The sequence below is a fragment of the Lethenteron reissneri genome, chromosome 34, assembly GCF_015708825.2.
Source record: "Lethenteron reissneri isolate LAM-NWPU_2019-01 chromosome 34, ASM1570882v1, whole genome shotgun sequence".
NCBI lineage: Eukaryota > Metazoa > Chordata > Hyperoartia > Petromyzontiformes > Petromyzontidae > Lethenteron > Lethenteron reissneri.
The window spans coordinates 6,356,806-6,376,104 of record NC_083812.1 but is presented as its reverse complement, the minus strand read 5'-3'; the positions used below and the strand labels follow the sequence as shown (position 1 = coordinate 6,376,104).

The window sequence follows — 19,299 nt, the reverse complement described above, 5'->3', positions numbered from 1 at the left end:
GAGTGCACGGAATTTACATGCTACTCCTAACACGCACTCACACACCTGAGTGTACCGGTGTTGTGTAGAACACGTGGGTTCCTTTCCCTGCATACACGCTACTAAAAACAAATTAAGATTTCCCCTCCTTGACCAGACTGTTAGTCCGGCACGGATCTATGTATTGTGGCCAACACAGTGCTGATATGTACACATCGAGCACCAGGTACTCGGGGTTGAGTCAACCTATGGGGAGGCCTAGAACCGGTTCGGATATCACTCGCCACTGATGTTAGCCGTGGCGGGGAATCCGACTTGGACATCCAGGTTCGGAGCGCAGTGCGCTGACCATCATAATACCACCGCTCTCCGCTGTGCAAGTCATACACACAGCAGGAATACCCGTCCTGTATTATGTAAAACGCATGGATGAGTGAACTGCATACACACTGCTATACACACATACAAACACACACATGGGGACACCCGTGTTATTTGGAGCGCATGGGCGAATGCTCGGTGTTTACCTGCCTTATGTGAATCACGTGGATGAGTACGTTGGCACCTGTGTGAACTTGTGTCGGTATGGCATATGGGTAAGCACTCTTAATACACTACTCTACAGACAACATATGTGGTGCCTGTGTGTGCGTGTCTAGAGCAAACGAGTGGGAAATTTTTGCACACAACCATTTGTTCACATGTAATAGCATATGTACTTTGGCACCTGTGTGTTCCTTTTTAGGCAGTGGTTGCATTGGTATATCACACGGGTTAACAGAATGCATACACAATTTAACATGCATACAGCCCTGATAGACACAACACTTCTGAGCACATTGCATATGATATACATAACGACACGTGTGCACATTACCAGGGGCTTCATTTTCAACCGGAGCTATCCAGGGCTGAGCTCCTCCGTAAAAAAATATGCATACGCCCCGAAAATTACGAATTCTATGAGAAATTTAATTGCTGTTTGTTTGATTAATGACGAAATATATATATATACTATGTACACTCGATGCATAGAGAGCATCCTATTGAGTGCGCAGCAAAGTATGTACGCTAATAAAGGTGTACCATATATTGAGCATGAGTGAGTGCACACTGACGCATGTAGGAAGGTGTATTATTACCACAACATCTAGAGGAACTGCTCCGTGTTTACACTCCAACGAGGTCCCTAACATCTTCGGATCGCATTCTCCTAAGTTCTCCGAGGTCAAGGCTCATTTCCTGGGGTGATCGGCCTTTTTTTTCCAGTGCAGCTCCCAGACTAAGGAACAACGCGTTTTTGCCTTTGGTAATAAGACAATCGGGGTCATTGGAGCTATTTAAGTCTGCCTTGAAAACTCACCTCTTTAAATTGGCCTTTAACCCCCGGTTAGATCTGGCCGTTTACTCTGCATGGTTCTGTTTATTTCCCGACTTCCATACACGGTGCCGCATTGCGAATGCGCCTTACAAATGTAAACTCTCACACTGTAACTCACTTTGTGCAAAATACCGATCGCTGGGTTCCACTGTGCCATTGCTCTCCCACAAATGCCCATTCGCTACTGCGGTAATCTAAACATATCTAGTAGCACGTATACTTTATACCTTTGTTCCACAGAGCACCTAGACGAGCTTCGCTACTTACACTACCACTACTACAATACGCATGGATTGCGTGTACCTCGAGATATATACAGAAATCCAATTTAGCACGGTTGACTACGTACGGTGCGAAAGAAGTTCAACATACATACTTGGGCCACCTGCATGAGCAACACGTCCCTGGGATGTTTACATCACATTGTTGCTCATTCCTGAGCGTCCAACGGTGTATCCAACTATTGTCCCATCTGTTAACCCCTTCTCGCTCCGAGGGTGCCATGGTGATGTATGTAAACTTAATGCGTGTACAAGGCAAAAAAAAAACCTTCCCCACTGATATGTTCATTCCCGAGTTGCCGTTGGGCTATTCATTGTTCTTGTCGTGAGCGCTGCATCCTTCCGACTCATTGTTATTCATCATCACACCTTTTCACGCCGGGGGAATAGAAAAGTGGATTGTGCGAAGCAGAATTGTGTTTTGTGTTTGCTGTAAGGGGGCGCCCAGATGGTTTCATCGCCTTGTATTTTGTCGCTCCACAGTGCTGTGCACACATCGTGTTTCCCATGACACCTTTGTATAGGGGGTGACATATACTCGTCTCATGAATCTCTCTCGCCTGGTTTCAATAAAGCTTCTGAATGAACTCCTTTAAAAATCAGTAGACACTTGCACTTTATGGTTGAACTCCTTCAGAGTCCGAGTATTGTGCACGTCTACGCACACAGCATACAAGACAAGGACAAAGATCCCCCGTATAACCTGTACAGACTGTTGGGGCAAGGGCTGTTAGCGAGCACCTATAAAATCCGGAACGGCACACGAAGGTGTGGGTGGCCAGCACCACGCCTGGGGCTGCCTTTGTCTCCCTAGTGGCGATGTTTACACACCGCACCAGGTACTCATTTAAGGCTGAGTCGACATGGGAGGCCCATGACCGGTTCAGATAATTGTCACTGGTGTTGGTCGTGAGCAGGAATCGAACTCGGGCAGAGGGGTTCGTAGCGCAGAACCCTATCCGGTACACTACCGCTCCCCACAGCATACGCACACACACACCTGTACATAATTGAGGGTAATTTAATACAGGAACGAGCTCGTAGCATTAATGCGCAAAGTGCGCACAGACTGACGAATGAGGATGACGCGTTACGACGACGCACGTGCCACCGCAGGACACTTAAAACGTCGGTAAAAGGCACTCGTTTAGAATTCAAGATCGTAGTTCCATTGTCGGTATATTTAGTGTCATTGGGTGACATGTACTGGACGTACGTATGTACGTTGAACTTTTTTCGGACCGTACGCAGTCAAACCGCGCTGATCGGAGGTGCTGGGCTGGGACAACACGACACGCGAACAGCAGTTCTCACGGGATGGGGGTGCGAATAATATAACGTGTGTCGAGTCCATCTTCCCTCGGACATCATCTGCAGCTGCCCGCACGCGGCAGCTGCCCACATGCTGCGCATCGATATGGAAGACGGTGGTTTTAGAGCTCTGGCTTTAGTGTGTGGGCGGGGGAGGGGGGTTAGAAACGTGGACTGTTCGTGATGCACCGAATGGTTGATGTTTTATTTACTGAGCAGTAACTAACGGGTAACGTAAACCTCGCTGACAGCCATAGTTTGAGAAATTATGGTCTAAAGCTTGTCACGTCCCAGGTCGCAGCTGACCCTTCTCTGGCTCATAATAGCCATAAAGAGTATGAGCTTGTTTGCCAGTCCTAGGACAGAAGCTGTAATATTTACGAAAAAAAATGGAGCAGAGTATAATTGTATCTTGTGCAAATTTAATGGCAGTAAATCTTGCACAAGTATGTCATCAAACACTTCACTGAATTTCACTGTAGCACTGTATTAATGGCAGTGAATCTGGCACAAAACGAAGTCCTAAAACACTTCACTGCAGTTCACTGTAGCACTGTATATAACTGACCTTCAATTTGTTCAAATTCACTGCTCTGATACGTTATTCTATTCTGCTTTCCGGTCGCTGGGGTTGAAATATGCTGGAAAATCACCGAGAAATGTACATTTTCCATAATGTAAAAGCCTAAATTAGACTTACCTTTCGTCTCAAGTGCTGAAGAAATAAATAAAGACACCAAATCCACTTTGTTGCTGCGTATAATTATTTTTTAGATTCACTTTCAATAAAGAAACGTCAAACTTAAAGCGAATTTGCGAAAAAAAATATTTCCGCTCGACCTTCTTCTGCGTGAGTGTAAAAATCCACCCGCTCATGAATATTAATGAGGGGAGGGTGCACCATATATCACGTGTGTTTATAATGAATGGCTATGTCCTTTAAAAAGACAAACGGGGGTATTTGTGTACACGGTGTATTCTCTATAAGGAAAGTGATGGTAGGGTGGCTCTGTGGCTCTGGAGGCGAAGACCATATCGGAGCACCGTACTGGCACTGCTGAGACCCTTGTGTCAAACCTGGGCAACCAAACGTGATTAAACTGGGTTGTCTACTGCAGTGAACTCCGTCTCAGCACGTTCGCCAATAACTGCACCCAGAAAAAAATCTGACAATTCAATTTCGTTCCCCGCTTAATTTGGCAGATTGCAGCAGTAAAAAACAAATGGGTTTGTGAAATCATCATCTTGGGTCGTTTTCCAAAATAATGGCAATAATTTTATTATTTATCCAGGAAGCCACGTTGAGTCGTCAGACTCATTTTCAGGAGGGGTCCTGCTGCATCAAGTTTTTTTTTATATTTTACGATGTTTGCGGCCAATTAGTGAGTGTTTATACAAGCGGAAGGAAGCCGGAGAAACCCCACGAGCGTGAGGGGACAACACTCTTTCATCGTACAGATGGAAACCGATGGCAATTAGTCCACTTACTGCACTTCCACCTGCTTGGTGAGCCAGGGTATGGCACCTCGAAGCCCACGGGAATGGAGTTTCACACCGTGTGTGCGGTGATCCACCAATCCTTGCCTCCGCAGTGCTGGATTACAGGCGTGCTCCATCGCTGCTTGATGGTGCACTGCTCACTGTTACGAGTTATGAACGAAAACGTATTTGACTTACGTCACCGATAGCCTATTTAAGTAAACAGTAATTTGGAGAGAGAGAGAAAAAATACAGGGGAGTGAGAAGGGGAGGGGTGGGACGATACCGCAGCCAAGCATGTTGTTGCGTGAGTGCAATGGGTAGGTTTAGCTTTCATGGAAAATTGTACTGCTTCATGCTGTCCTGGAAAGCATGTCATTAAAGCCATGGTTTTTTCATTTGCTGGTTCATTTTTCACTTGTACTGCCAGAAAAATACGTATGGAACGTTTACATGTAAAATGCACGTATGAATAATATTTTAAAATATGTACGTGTGTTACTATTGTTCTAAACAATCGATGCTTTACATACAATTGTTGTGTACATTATACGTATATAAATGAATACCAACTATCTTGGTTTTCAAGGTGGAGCAGTAGTGCAGTGGCTGGCGCACTGAACCAGGCGACCTGTGTTTGATTTCCTGCCACAGTCAACGTCAGTGGTGAGCGATAACAAAGTTGGTCCTGCATATTGTTGGAGGCGGGGTCCTTTGCCAGCGTGCACTGAAGTCTAGTGAAATAATCTAGATTTGAAGTTTTCGTGACTGCAGGAATCCATACTCTTTGGTTCTTTCGGTAAAGTCACGTAGGTACAAAATAAATTAAATCACGACGTTTCAGGCGCAACACAGTGAAATAACCTCCCTGACCGACGGTGCAGAGAGGCCTTTGCCCAACAGTGGACTGACAAACGGCAATACGTTATCAGTTAACGTATTATTATACAGGTTATCTACAGTATGTGTTGTCTTGAGCCACGATTGTTTGCTTTGACGCATCGTGGAGGTTGATTTGGCCATGGTGCCCTCTGTGCCATGAACGGTTACGTGTGTTACTTGACCTCTGAAACAATGAATCTTCATTTGTTTGTGCTTGGTTATTGTGTGACTATACCTGCATGCTCAATGCACCCTGCGTCTTTTTGCACCAGATTGCATACACGGTATCTCAACAACACTCATTAACATTCACCCAATGCGATGATGAAGGTGTGTGTCATTTCTGGAGGAGCAAACGTAATTCTGATCATTTGTGCACAATGCTTAAGAGTTGTACGTGGTTGAACTATTATATTGTTTGAGCACTAGATTGAGCAAGATTGGCAACGACTTGTGGTTTACAATTAAGTCTGTAGCAGGTGAGAAGATTCCACAAGACAGGTGTGTTATTGCAGTTTCACACTTGTAGTTGCCTGGGTTGGGTAATTCTTTATACTCAGCTTGCAGTGAGATTCACATCGAAATAATTCTAGAATTTAATTTTACTATGATTGTTTTTTTGTCTAGTGATTGTATTGCTTCATATTGACGAATAATATCTGTTTCGTAGTGCTTAATTATTGTGCCACTTGACGCATGCATTCACACAGAAGGGACAGCCAAATGTTTTGTGGAAGAAAGTTTTAAGTCTAAGCGCATGCATAGATGTTGGGTCTGGATCAAATCCAAATTCAACTCCTGTCAGAGGTGCTGTGTTTCTAAGATGTTAACTCCCTCACCTGGCATGCAGGAGGTCGTGGGTTCCATCCAAATCCTGACACCTGTATATTTTGAGTTTGCATGTTGTCTGCGTGGATTTTATTTTTCTCCGAGTCCTCCGGTTTCCCTCCCCACATTGAGAAACATGCGTTTTAGATTATTTGGCTGCTACAAATGTCCACATGATGAGCCACTTGTCGCTTCTAAAAAAGAGCCTTACTAGATAGAATAAAAAATAGTTTAGTTTTTCAATATATCGATGTTTGAGTGTTACTAAAGTTAGAATAGGTGGGACACGTTCACTGGTTACCCCGGCTGTCCCTGAGGCTCAGTCGTGGTGCTGGCCCCAGGTTCTTCATACTGGGCTGTACCTCCGCAATGTTTTTCCAGCTCTCCTCTTCTCTTCTGAGTTTCTCTGCCTGGACCACTCCATCCATACCCAATCCACCCTCGTGTCAGAATTTTTTTTAAATGAAGCACCTTAAGATGAAATGTTTGTACATGGCTGTACCGAAAATCTACAGTAAAATTGTTTAGTAGTGTATCTTATCTTATTCTCGAAACTTTTAACTTTAGCCTTACTTTTAAACATGTATACACTGTCGCCAAAATGTTAACAATAGGCCATAACGTTGAATACAGGAACTGGAAACCCCTCTTAATATTTTATAAAGTCTTTCACAAAAAATATGAATTTTACGTTCGTGCATATGGCTTCCCTGCATTAGTATTAATTTCAGATGGTGGTTCAGAATGTGATTCAAGCAGCCTATGCGGTCACGTCTGCAACGATTTTCAAAATAATTCTAACAGGTTCTGCCATTAATATTATTTTCTGTACGTATTACATTTTGGCATCGCCTATGTTTAATGTTATTCCCATTGCAAATGTTGGCTTTAAGATCATTATTCTGTCTGCCTTACAACACCGTTAAGATTTGCATGTTGAAAAAAAAACTACAAAAGCATTTTATCTTCACTTTATATTGCCTGCATGCCTTGCAATATTCTGTATCGTCATTGCCCTGTCCACTGCTGGATGAAGGCCTTCCCGTGCCAGACGTCCCCTCCTGATCCAGTGCTGTTACTGTACCATCCATCTCACTCCTGCACCTGAGTTGATTCGCTCATCTGGATGGCGGCCGACTTCGTGAACGTTACCTCTCTCTCTCTTCCTTGCCTGCCACCCCCTCACTGCTCCGTCTCACTTCATCCTTCGGACCATAATCTTGCCGAGCGACATGTCATGCCCAAGCCCCCAATTACAGCAATTTTCTCTTTATTAAAATAATAAACTATATATATTATTGTACCACAGGTAAGGCCCACTGAGCTATATAGATTTCTTTTCAGAAGCAACCTGGCCGCAAATGATAGCTCAAACGAAAGTGGCTTCATCATGTGGATAATTAAAGCAGTCAAATACTTTAAGCGCATGTTTCTCAATGTGAAGGAAAAAACCAGAGGACCCAGAGAAAAATCCATGCAACCACGGGAAGAACGTGCAAACTCCAGAAATGCAGGCGTCAGGGTCAGGATCGAACCCATGACCTCCTGCATGCCAGGCGAGGGAGTTAACATCTGTCTACTGTGGCACCCTATCAAACAGCATATCATTGTCAATGTGTTTTTTCTGATTTGTGTTAAAGCCGTAATCGGTGTTCATCTCACCTATGCATTTCTCCTTGCTTCTTTGTGCACCATTCAGCTTCTATTCCACGTCGTTAGTGTCCATGTTTATTTATTCACATGCATATAGCTGGCAGTAAGTACTCGTTGAAAACTCTTTCCCTCACATACATTGGTATGTTTCTACTTTTGGTTATGTTCAAATTTCCAAAGGCACTCCAAATTGCTCTCATTTTGATGTCAGTCTGACAAAAAAAAATACAATTTCCTAAATGTTCCGTACACTGTTTTTGCCTTTTTTATATATCGTAATTTTATCCATATTGATGTTTTCTTGTTTATTTCTGCGTGCTGGCATCAATCACTGTAGTGCAGTAGAATATTTGCTTTGACATTCAGCTGTGAAATCGGCACAATGGGTGACCATTGTGATGGGTGTCATTGAATCTTATTTATCTACAGTCTAAATAAACAGGCAGGTTAACATACTCTGTGGTCTATACTGTCACGGGGCTGCAGTATTATTACAGTGTTGGGTTCAGTCCTATTGAATCCCTTAAGGATTGAGATGCGTGCTACCCATAAAGCCGCTGGCAGCCCAACAATGTATAATTGTACAATCCGTATTTTGACCACCTCTGTTTAATGTAACAACGTAGATGATTGTATTATTTGGGGCCAGTAAAAGAACATAGTTTGATTCCATTGAGCTCCGTTAGGCACAATTCTGGCACAACAGCTTAAAAATATAATCCTTTGCCATTCCCTTTGTAATCTGAAACAACTACATTGCAGTTACTCTTTGCCGCGAATTATTTATTCATATTTTTCGTATGTGGTATTATTGTGTTGGCATAAGGGTCATTCATTATGGCACACCAGCTGAACAAGGGGCTTCTGTTCAACAATGGAGATACAGTATAAATGTAGAACATTATACACCAACTGCAGTTTTAGTGGCCAATAGACGGTTATATACCAGGCTATGTTTATTGCTTTTTTTGTAAGAGATAAGCGAAGGTTGAAAAGGGGAGTGAAAACGAGTTCACGGATACCACATCGCGGAGTTAAAAAGTAGTAACGCGTTGTGGCAGCACGACATTTTTGTCTTGGTTTGTGCACCGTGATCCGTATTGGTGCTTTGGTTGATGCCACGTTGTGCTTTTATGCTAAAAAATATTGTTGCTTCCGAGTTTTTCCTGCAGCTCCCCTGCCGCAGCTCTGCGTTATACCCCTCCTGCCCACTCCTACGAGTCGCCATTCGCAGTCCGCGAAGACTTTGAAATCCGCCGCGGATTACGGAGTCGTAATTTGCCAATCATTTGTGGATTATTGGAGTGTGGATTATTGGAGTTCTGCTGTCTTCAGAGTGATATGCTGCACGTGCGTTGTGTTACATACATGTGTAGCTGTCACTGCAAAATTGCGTAAAATAAAACTTCAACTGCCAGATTTGTTTCGAATGAGTGAAGCAATCCTCCGTGTCATCTGTATGACTTGAGCGGTTGTATCGGAATGTTGAGGTCGAAAGCTATTGCGTTCGATTCAACCACAGGGTAACATACACCCCTGTAAATGTTCCACCCAGATATCTGTGAGAGACATCACGTCAACTGAGAAATTACATGCAGCAGGTTCATCGCCTGTTCATAAGAGTTCAAATCTGTGACGGCAGAACGACGAAAACAACCGTACACAGTGCACTTTACACCGTACAGTATTTGCTCAGGCTAGGCATTACTTGTATTCTGTACCCACCTTTTTGGGGGATTTTTTTGTTGTTCTTAAAAGACACAGGAAATAGTGTCTGGCTTGGAACAATAAAGTGATCCGGATAGTGTGGGGGAGGCCGGGTGAGACGGGGGGGGGGGTGTGTTTGTTGTGAGGGTTGCGGAGGAATGGGGGTGGTGATGGTAAGAGTGGTAATTGTCAACGGACTCCAGCAGAGAAGGTAGCCTTTGAGATTCCGCCAGAAAGGAATGGGTTTCGTGGCATTAACTTTTTAATGATGAAAACGGGGAAGCCGCCATATCTCACTAGAGCACAAATACTGAAACGAATTCATTAGGTATAGGATTGTGCTTTGTTAGGTTGAATATAACAGTGTTGAGTTTCTCACAAAAAGTATAACCTTTTCATTTGCAAATCTAGTGAGAGAGAGAAAAAAAACGTGTATTCATTCTTGAACAAGGGATACAAGACTTCAATGCACATGGTCAGTGTGTTTGAACACATTACTTATTACATCTGAATATTTCTGATCATTGTTTTCCCTTTTTTACAGATAACTTTACCTCGATCGTGCATTGCACGTACATTCAACCCCCAAATAACTTCTTGCCCACTCGGCCTTCTCTTGAACCCTACACACGCACTTAGTTGTGGTGCTTATCGTGAGTTTGAGGACTATACGAACCTAAGAGTGCGTGTGTGCGAGGCAGAGAGTTTGGGTTTGCGCTTGAGCGTTTGTGTTGTGGCTACAATGCGCGCTAAGTAACAGGCTTGTAAACTAAGCTTTTTTTATGCCACTGAGATTACTCTTTCATGGTAGGAGCAACCACCCTGGAATACAAATAAACCCCTGTGTTATTTATGCAACGTCATGTAAACTGACTCAGGCGAGGTACCTGCGGCTGCTTGGAAATTTCAAAGGCATTTTATACACTCGTGTAGACAATGACTTACGTTGGAATTTAGGGGCCACGGTGGCTAGATGTTGAATACCTCGCTTGATATACAGGAGGTCGTGGATTAGATCTGGATCCCGAACCTGACGTCTATATATTTGGAGTTTGCCTGTTCTCCCCGTGGTTGCGTGGATTTTTCTCCAGGTCCTCCGGTTTTTCCCACCACATTTAGAATGATGCCTTTAGAATATTTGGCTGCTATAAATGTCCACATGATAAGCCACTTCGTTGAGCAATCATTTGTGGCCAGGTCGCTTCCCTGGTAAAATAAAAAATATTTTTTAAATCAAATCCACGGAAGCGCTTATCATTCTGTTGCCGTGGTATCAGAAATTGGCTCGTGGACTTATTTTTTATTAAAATAACATTTCAATAAAATAATAAAGCTGCAGCCCTGCAATGGCTTGCTCACGCTCCTGCTGGCAGGAGAGCCTCCATGAGAGGGACATGTTGAAAGCCCCATTCTCTAACAATTATTTTCCAACTCGTCCATGCTGACAAGACACTTTTTTTTTAAAGATGTGTAAATTACCTACACATTATTCCATCCCACACGTGACCTGCTGATTGACTGTGCTGTACCCAGTCATAACTGCTGGGTACACATAGGGTCGGATTAAGGCACGGGGGCTTTAGGGGCTTGCAGCCCAGAGGCCTCCGCCAGCTGGAGGGCCTCTAGAGATTAAGTGAAAAGTTATTTCATTTGTGAATGCTGAATTTTATTTGTTGTTAGCCCTTGTAAAAAATACATTTTTTTAAACTTTGTTTTCCTTTTGAAAATATTCCTGGGGGCCTCACAGTACCTGTAGCCCAGGGGCCTACACAATCTCAATCCGGCCCTGGCTACAACAGAGACGGATGCCGTTGGAGGGCAATTCAAGAAACTTGCAACCGCTGTTTCAACTGGCGGCATAGCATAGATAAATTAACAGAAAGAGGAGACTTTTGATATTGAGACGGAACAATGTTTAAACGGTTACATACGCACGCACACGGAAAGAAGGCTTGAGAACTCGGCCACACTTAGATAGCCCCACTGATTTTCACACGTACACCCCCCCCCCCCCCCCAGTTAAGTTTGTTTGCTCCGTGGCAGCTGCGGGCATACAGTGCCTCCCCGGTAACCCTTGTGCCAAAGACCCCCCCCCACACCCCCCATTGCCCCTAAACAAAGGTAACGGGGATGGAGAATCCTCCTCTCTGCTGGGCAGGAGGGGGCTAGTAGTGCCGCTATAAAGTCTGCAAGTAGAGTGGGGTTGTGTGTGGGGGGGGGGGGGGGCCCGAGAGTGATTGAGTTGTAGATCAAGTCTCCAAGGAAACAGTTCCTCTTGATTTTGTGTGGAATTTTTTTGTGTGTGTGTGTGAAACCTTCTTTTAATTTCCAACATCTGTAAGTGTCACAACTCCCTCCCCTCTTTTGCCGGCTCAGGGCATCGAATGGGCGTGCACGGTTGTGTACAGACGACTGCACTCGCTTGTACAACAATGACATAGAACACTGGGGTTTTATGTCTGACTTAGACCGACACGGTTGGTCTGCCCTGGACAAAACAGGCGGCGCATCGGCCAGTCATCTCAGTCACCTGGGTCATGTGCCGTGACCTCCTGCCAGCGGGCATTCGACACTTCACGTGGTCTCAACGTGCACAGCGCCTGGCACAGGCGCCGTGGTGACGTCACCGCCACCTGGTGGCGAATGACGGTTGTTGTTGTTGTTGTACATCACAGTGAGTGAACAATTACTAGGCTGCCAGTACACTCACTACAGTCTATATTAGTGTTTTTTTATATTTAAATTGTATTTCTATTATTTTTATTCACTTTATTTGTATTATTATTTTTCTATCTACGTGACTTTACCGGAAGAACCAAGAATACGTGGAAATTTTGTTTTATTATTGCCAACACTCCCCAACGAAAACTTTTCGAGGAATTGTGAAATACAAGTCCGCAGAGTTTTGCTTTATCTGTGCATCGAGCTCCAGAGGCTTGTAAAAGCGTCAGTAGGCACATATCTAAATGTTGCGCAATGTTTATGGGTTAGGCATTGTTTGTCCCTCTGTTTTTGGAGGAAAAGAGGTGAAGTGAAAAAAAAGATTAGATCATATATCAGTAACGGACTCACGATCTACACACTCTCATTTGTTTAAATAGAAGTACAGCAAGGTTATGTTTGGTCCATTTGATTATGTCTGCAGATGTTGACGGGGTCAGCAATGACCCACTTTGTAAAAAAAAAAACTGTATGAGTGTGTGGCATTTGCCTTAGCCATGATGCAGGGGTTGGGGACATTTTCTTTACCGATTGCTGAATAAGACCTTCAAATTCTAGATTTGAAGTTTTCGTGACTGCAGAGGATTCATTACTCTTTGGTTTTTTAGGTAAAGTCACGTAGGTGACAAAATTGAAATAAATTAAATCACGACGTTTCAGAGGCAACACAAGCTTCCGTCTTCAGGTGGAACAGTCACAGCAAAATTACTGTATCAAGTCGTGATTGAATTTATTTTAATTTTTTACCTACGTAACTTTACCGAAAAAAACCAAAGAGTAAGACTTTCAAATACCTTTGGCGAGCCAAAAACCCACATACACCTCCTTCAGGCCCGTAAAGAGGTCATTTGCCAGCGACAAGTGACTGCGTCTGCTAAAATTAGAAGCACGCAGTAGGTCGAAAATGTTTCTCCCTAAGATGCTTTGCGGTTACGGATTCATTTCGCTTGCAGGCTATTTCGAATTGGTAAGGCCCTGTGTGGCCACGGGCCGTACAAAACGAAGTCACGGGTCATATACAGTGCACGGGCCGTAGGTTGCATGCCCCTTGCTGTAAGGTAAGCTTGCATGGCAATGTGCCCATACATCTCCCTTGACAAAGCGGCAGCATACTTTCCCCCGTGTGTGTGCCTGCCAGCTTCGAATTTAAAGTAGATTGGGACACCTTGGGTGCATCATCCACGCTGCAACAATAATCCTGCGACATTTATGCTCGTGAATTTAAAAGAAAAAGGTTGAACGTTATGAGCGCGTGATGGAATGAGTGTGTCTTATTTTAGCCACTTCAGAGAGCCCAGCTTTACCCACCAGCAAGGATCCATTATTTAGGATGAGCTTGTTCTAATCCAGCATTTGCTGGCATTGTTAATTCCACAATGCTCTTTGAACATGCTGGGCCATTGTCGTAGTGTCCGGGAAAACTGACCCCGACCCCACGGCCCACCCACCCTCCCTCCCTCCCTCCACAACCCTTCACCCTCCAAACATTACTGCACAGAAATCCCTTATTCCCTTTGGGGTTTCCAGGCCAGGATATGAAGACGATTGTACAGGCGCGCTACACAGCCCGCAAATTACCCGAGCACTTCCACGCAGCAGAAAGCGTACAAGACACAAAGCAGTTTGGAAATACACAGAGGCTAATTTCACGCATACCTTTACTTGATTTATTAGTCGTGCTTTGGGAGGGGGGCAGGGAAGAGAATAGAGAAAGAAAAGGTATTAATTCTTTAACATTTATACGTTTCGTTCATGCATTCAGAGCGGCTGAGAACATTAAACAAGCTGGGTCGGGTTTCATCGAGCTGTTTATGTGATTGCCGTCCGTGGCTGTTGTTACGCAACACCCATGTTCGATGTGAATTAGAACGGGGCTAGGGTTAGGGCTGCACCTGAAAAGGATTAATGTGGATTCTAGAGTATGGGCGTAATAAATGCCGCTTCTAGTTCTGTGACGACTGTTTACCTGTGCATACACGACGTTCAAAAATCACCCCAGGTTAGCGTTAAAGAGGAATGTGTGTGTTTTGGTAAGAGGTGGAGGTAATAGGAGGATCAAAGTGCAACTTTGGCAGGCTAAATATTAGCCGTTCACTGTAAAAGAGATTGATTAAAATGGTTGGTGGGTAATAATTACAGCCGCGTTTTGTGGACCAGCCTGTAATTTATCATTGCATGCTCCTGCCGCACCATAATTGGCCATTAATTGTTTTCATGGCTAATTGTGCATGGCCAAATAATCTTCAGTGTAATGAATGTGAGGCCTTGTGTAGATTGATTTTTGCAAAACAACAGTTTGGTGAGTGCAAATTTAGCAAACTTTCTACCGCTGGTTAGGAAAGTTGCGCTTTGATTTCAAGTGTTTTTGGAACCATATTTTTTAACAGCAAAATGTTGTTTTGTTGTTGTTGTTGCATATACTGTATTGTAACAGTAGGTTCTAACTGGACTTGCAATCCAGAGGGTTGTCAGTTTGATCTTCCGGCGCAGCAGTTAAATCAATGGGAAAGATTCTCGAAAAACCCACAATCTATGTCCACCGAGCAGTATAATTGTGTGCACTACCACATAACTTGATAAACTCTAATTGGCCCCCATTAGGGGGAGAATAATCACCCAAAAGGTGCCGCTCCCGATTACACGTTTCTTCGCACGCAAGTCTGCTTACCCCCTGCGATGCTCGCGGCTGCGGGTTCGGTAAAAAAACCATGATGTTTTAATGCGTACACAACTATTAGTCGATTGACAGATTGCGTGTGGTGGGGTAAAGTGAGGATACTCTCACCTCTGGCCAGCATGGACTAGAAGAACAATGATTTGTTATCGAGGGTCTCTCTTGAGCTCTCTGTAGTGGAGATCCTTCCTCTGGCAGTGGCACAAGTAAGCAATTGCATGGCTGCATCTTTTCTCATTGTAAAAAAAAAAATCATTATCATACCCCTCGTAATAAAAAATACATTCCATGAAAATGCGGAAATGAATTTCTTTCCAGTTCAGCACGTGAACTGCGGTAGTTGATATTGTTGCAATACGGTGGCACAATTCTGTCTGCATGTGCGGCCAGGTGGCAGACGTGTGGTGTCAGATTTGTTTGTTTGCCCACTGCCGTACCCGCCGCAGAGAGGAGTGTTTGTTATTTTTGGCAATGACCTGCGTCAGCCTAAACACATGCGCAAACAAGGACTACCTATCTTCTTGGTTCTTTCGGTAAAGTCACGTAGAAGGGAAATAATAAAATAAGAAAAATAAAATATAATAATTAATTTTATTATGTTTTATTTAAAACATAATAATTAATTTTATTATGTTTTATTTTTATTTTATTTTACTTTTTTAATGTTTTTACCTACGTGACTTTACCGAAAAAACCTAAGAATATTTACCGATAGAACCAAGAAGATGAATCCCTGCAGTCACGAAAGCTTTAAATCGAAAAGGACTACCTACTTGAAGCGTCCTTCCCTCTGGGGGCACCTGGGACTGAGGTGGACATGCAGCACAATGCACGCCATTCTCCAAAAGGCACAGGGTAGCAGTCGGGCCTTTTGGTTCACTTGAGACACCCCAGATGCCACGATGTTTACCACAAGACCTAAAAGTTATTGTGTTCCACTTGGGATATGTTGTGTGCTCAAATATTTAGCACTCGATGTCAGAATGCAAGTGTGCTCAAGCAGGGGGGGGGACATTGGTAAGACAGTACAGTAAATACTCTGGAAGTAACCTAAGGGTATGGAGGGCTTCGTGTTGTTATTAATAAAAGTAGAACTGCTGGTAGATCACTGTGAAATATCAGACATTTTCTGTTATGGTTATTTGGCATTAAAATAACATGAACATGAAAGGTATGATAGCAGACATTCTGTAGGTAATTAGAGATGAGGAGAATGGAATCTTCAGCCTTCAAGACACAACCACCCCGAGTTCACCCAAGAACAAAATAAGGTTGCGGAAATCTCCTGCAAATATCAAGCTCGCTCTTCATAAATCAAAAGCATGTGCGATGTTGAGGCAGTTTATCACCCTTGTCAAAATATAGCGGCACAGGCTCCGATGCAACGCCAACACGACTGCTCCCATACCATTCGTAATACATGAGGAATGTTACGTGGCCCGATGTATTGGCCTCAGAGGACTCTTAACGCTTATGGGAATGGGTTAAATATGAGACCACACAGGGCAGTGTGATCGCTCAAATGACAGCATCTCACTGCAGAAGTTGTTACATTTTTTGGTCTAAAACAACAGGCCTCCACTGAAGATGAGGATGACCCCTCATACCTGTGAGAAGGTAAAAAGTGTCGAATTGTGACAGCAGTGACACCAGTTATTTAATTACTTTAATAATTGTCACCCTTGTCAATGCCCAAAACGTATTCAGTCGAGCCCTCACTAAGGTAGGGCCTTACCTGGTCATTGTAAAAGCACAACATATGGCAGACACCACACTCTGTGGTGATATGTGTACAGTCTTAATTGGGTACTGACGACCAACTATGACAGTTGTTGTCATGGCAACGGTTTCAATCATTTCCAAATCTTATGGAAAATCATACGGTTTACCACCGACTCCCTTTGCTTAATTGCACAGCTCAATGTGGGCTTCGTGGGAAAACAGCAAAAAAAATCCCGAGGCAGTTTATTGACGTAATCCTGAAAGATTTCTTGCCAATTTTTCACGAGTCAGATAAAATTGCCCCACGTAACCAACCATCCTTAATGGCAAACAACTGAGATCGTGAGGATTAAGGCGGCTCAGCTTCCATCATACCACAGTTCGCACCCAATCTTAAGTCGAGCTATCGCCAAGGTGCTTATTATGCAATAACCCAAGTGTAAGAAAAACTGGTGATCCCTCATTGGTAATAAGTGTAGTTTTTAAATCCTTCAATCAATTGCCATTTTTAATGGTTTAACTTCTGTAAAATATTACATGTATACATAATGAGCTGGCTAACACTTTTGCATAGTTCTAAAATAAATGCCATTTGTATCGTTTATCTTAGTTACCATTTGCTGATCCCCGCCACTCAGTCACTTAAACTGTAACTTGTTCCTCAGAATTTAAATTGGGATTACAATGGGCACTCAAAAAATTTAGAACTCAAGATGCAGAATATTCTAGAAATCTAATTAGAACCACAGAGCCATAATAAAACAGAATACAGCAAATCACATCCGTGCCGTGGGTTACAAACAATGTGTGATGAGTCCTTGACTACATTGGCACTGTCTTTTATAAATGATTTGCTCCACAATAAGCATTTTTTTAAAGCAGAAAAAAACAATTGCCGTGTCATTCCAACTACGCTGTGCAAAAAAAATATCGGGAGGGGACGCGCAAGAAACATTGGAGATGGCCCTCGAGTAACAAGGTCACAATTACAAACAAATCCCATCAATTATCTGATGAAACAGAACTTGTAACTGATAAACTGTCGCTTAAACAATACCTTGCTCTAGTTTAACAATCCGTCTCTCGAAAAAGTTCATGCACAGACTGGCCATACCATCTCAAACTTATGTAACGCCTCTCTAATGGATTATCCAGAGCCGCCGCCGTAAACAACTCACAAAGCCATGTCTCTAGGGCTCTTTCTTGTCTTTGCATTCTTTCAATATCACCAGTTTTCAAACCTTTCGGCCAGCCTTGTGTGAGCATCCTTGACCACAAGCTTTCTATTTTGCGGAGTGAGTGGTTACCCCCTTCATGACCACACAGTGGTCACTGTTGCCTTGATGTCCCCTTGAATAGCTGTTTATGTTTGTAAAATTAAAGTGGGGGTTGCAACTGTAAGGAGCCCGTGATTTGGTAACAAACGGTGGATTGTGTCTGACTCAATAGCCTAAAGTGAAAGCCCAGCCAACTTGGCCGAAGGATATTAACATGAAGCTAAGACTGTCAGTGTAATATTCGAGTCGGGTGAATGTGCCTTCCATGAAGGATTTATTGCACAAAATTGCATTGTTGAGAGCTCTGATAAATTTAGCACACGAGGAGGCACGTGAACTGCAACCATGACAAAAGGATGGTACAGTTGTGATGTGTCTCTGTAAAGCAAGTGGTCACCCAATCCTTACAAAAGATGATATTAGCATGTATTCTATGGGTAAATTTAAGGGCGTTGTCTGTGCACTGCTAATAACATTTGTTTTGGTCCACATAAAACACATGTCTGCCTATTTAAAGTCATCATCAATCTTTAGCTACTGATGCATACAATTTTTGACATGTCATTGCCATCTCTCACGGTCCTCTGATGCCATAATCCATCTGATGTTGTCTTCTCAAACATTTGCCTGCCACTGTACATCATCAGTATTTTTCTACCGGCCATAATCTCCGATGCGGCCTGTTCAATCCCACTTGAAATAAAAAGTCCAGATGATGCCTCTGATTTTCACTTATTTCCCTAATCCATGGGTGTATCTTTCTGTCTCCATGTGATTTATAGCATGCATACAGTATCTTCATGCACATTAATATACTTTTCAGCCTTGGTTACCATTGTTTTGTATATGTGCATGTTGCTTACCCATGTCATAGCTGGCAATATGCACTGATTCAAAACACACTTCTTCGGTCACCCTGGTATTCTGCTTTCCAAAATAAAGCTTGGATTTCCAAAGTCCATCCATCATGTTCTTGTTCTTCCTTTAGTTAATAATTTTAGTAAATGATCTCGGTAAAACAACTGATTGTATTATGTTTGGAAAATTATGCTTATAAAGTTGAAGTACATTTTAATATATTAAGCATTAGAAATATGTTCACTGATTGTATTCTTTACTAGTTTAAATAGAGAGCATGAATCGATTTAGGACATTAAAATGTCGCAGAGTACCTTCCGATGGAATGGAGCCACATCGATGGCAGTGCATGGTGTGGGTGCCTTACATAAGTGTCAATATAACAGCACGGGCACCAACTGCACTTGACCCGTTTGCTCTCCCCTCTACACCTTTCCATGGGACTCGCACGCCTGTGCTGTGTCAACTCTTCACCCAAGCTCCCACAGCCCTCTTTGTGCAGCTTGTAACGGAGCTTCTCACAACAGCACGTGATGTTCTCTCCAC

At 43.3% G+C, this 19,299-nt stretch overlaps 1 protein-coding gene across 1 annotated transcript in view; it reads left to right on the top strand.

The window, feature by feature from the left end:
• Positions 1–19,299, top strand: part of STOX2 (storkhead box 2) — a 60,586-nt gene that overhangs the window by 1,368 nt on the left and 39,919 nt on the right. The gene's annotated exons all lie outside the window — the stretch shown is intronic.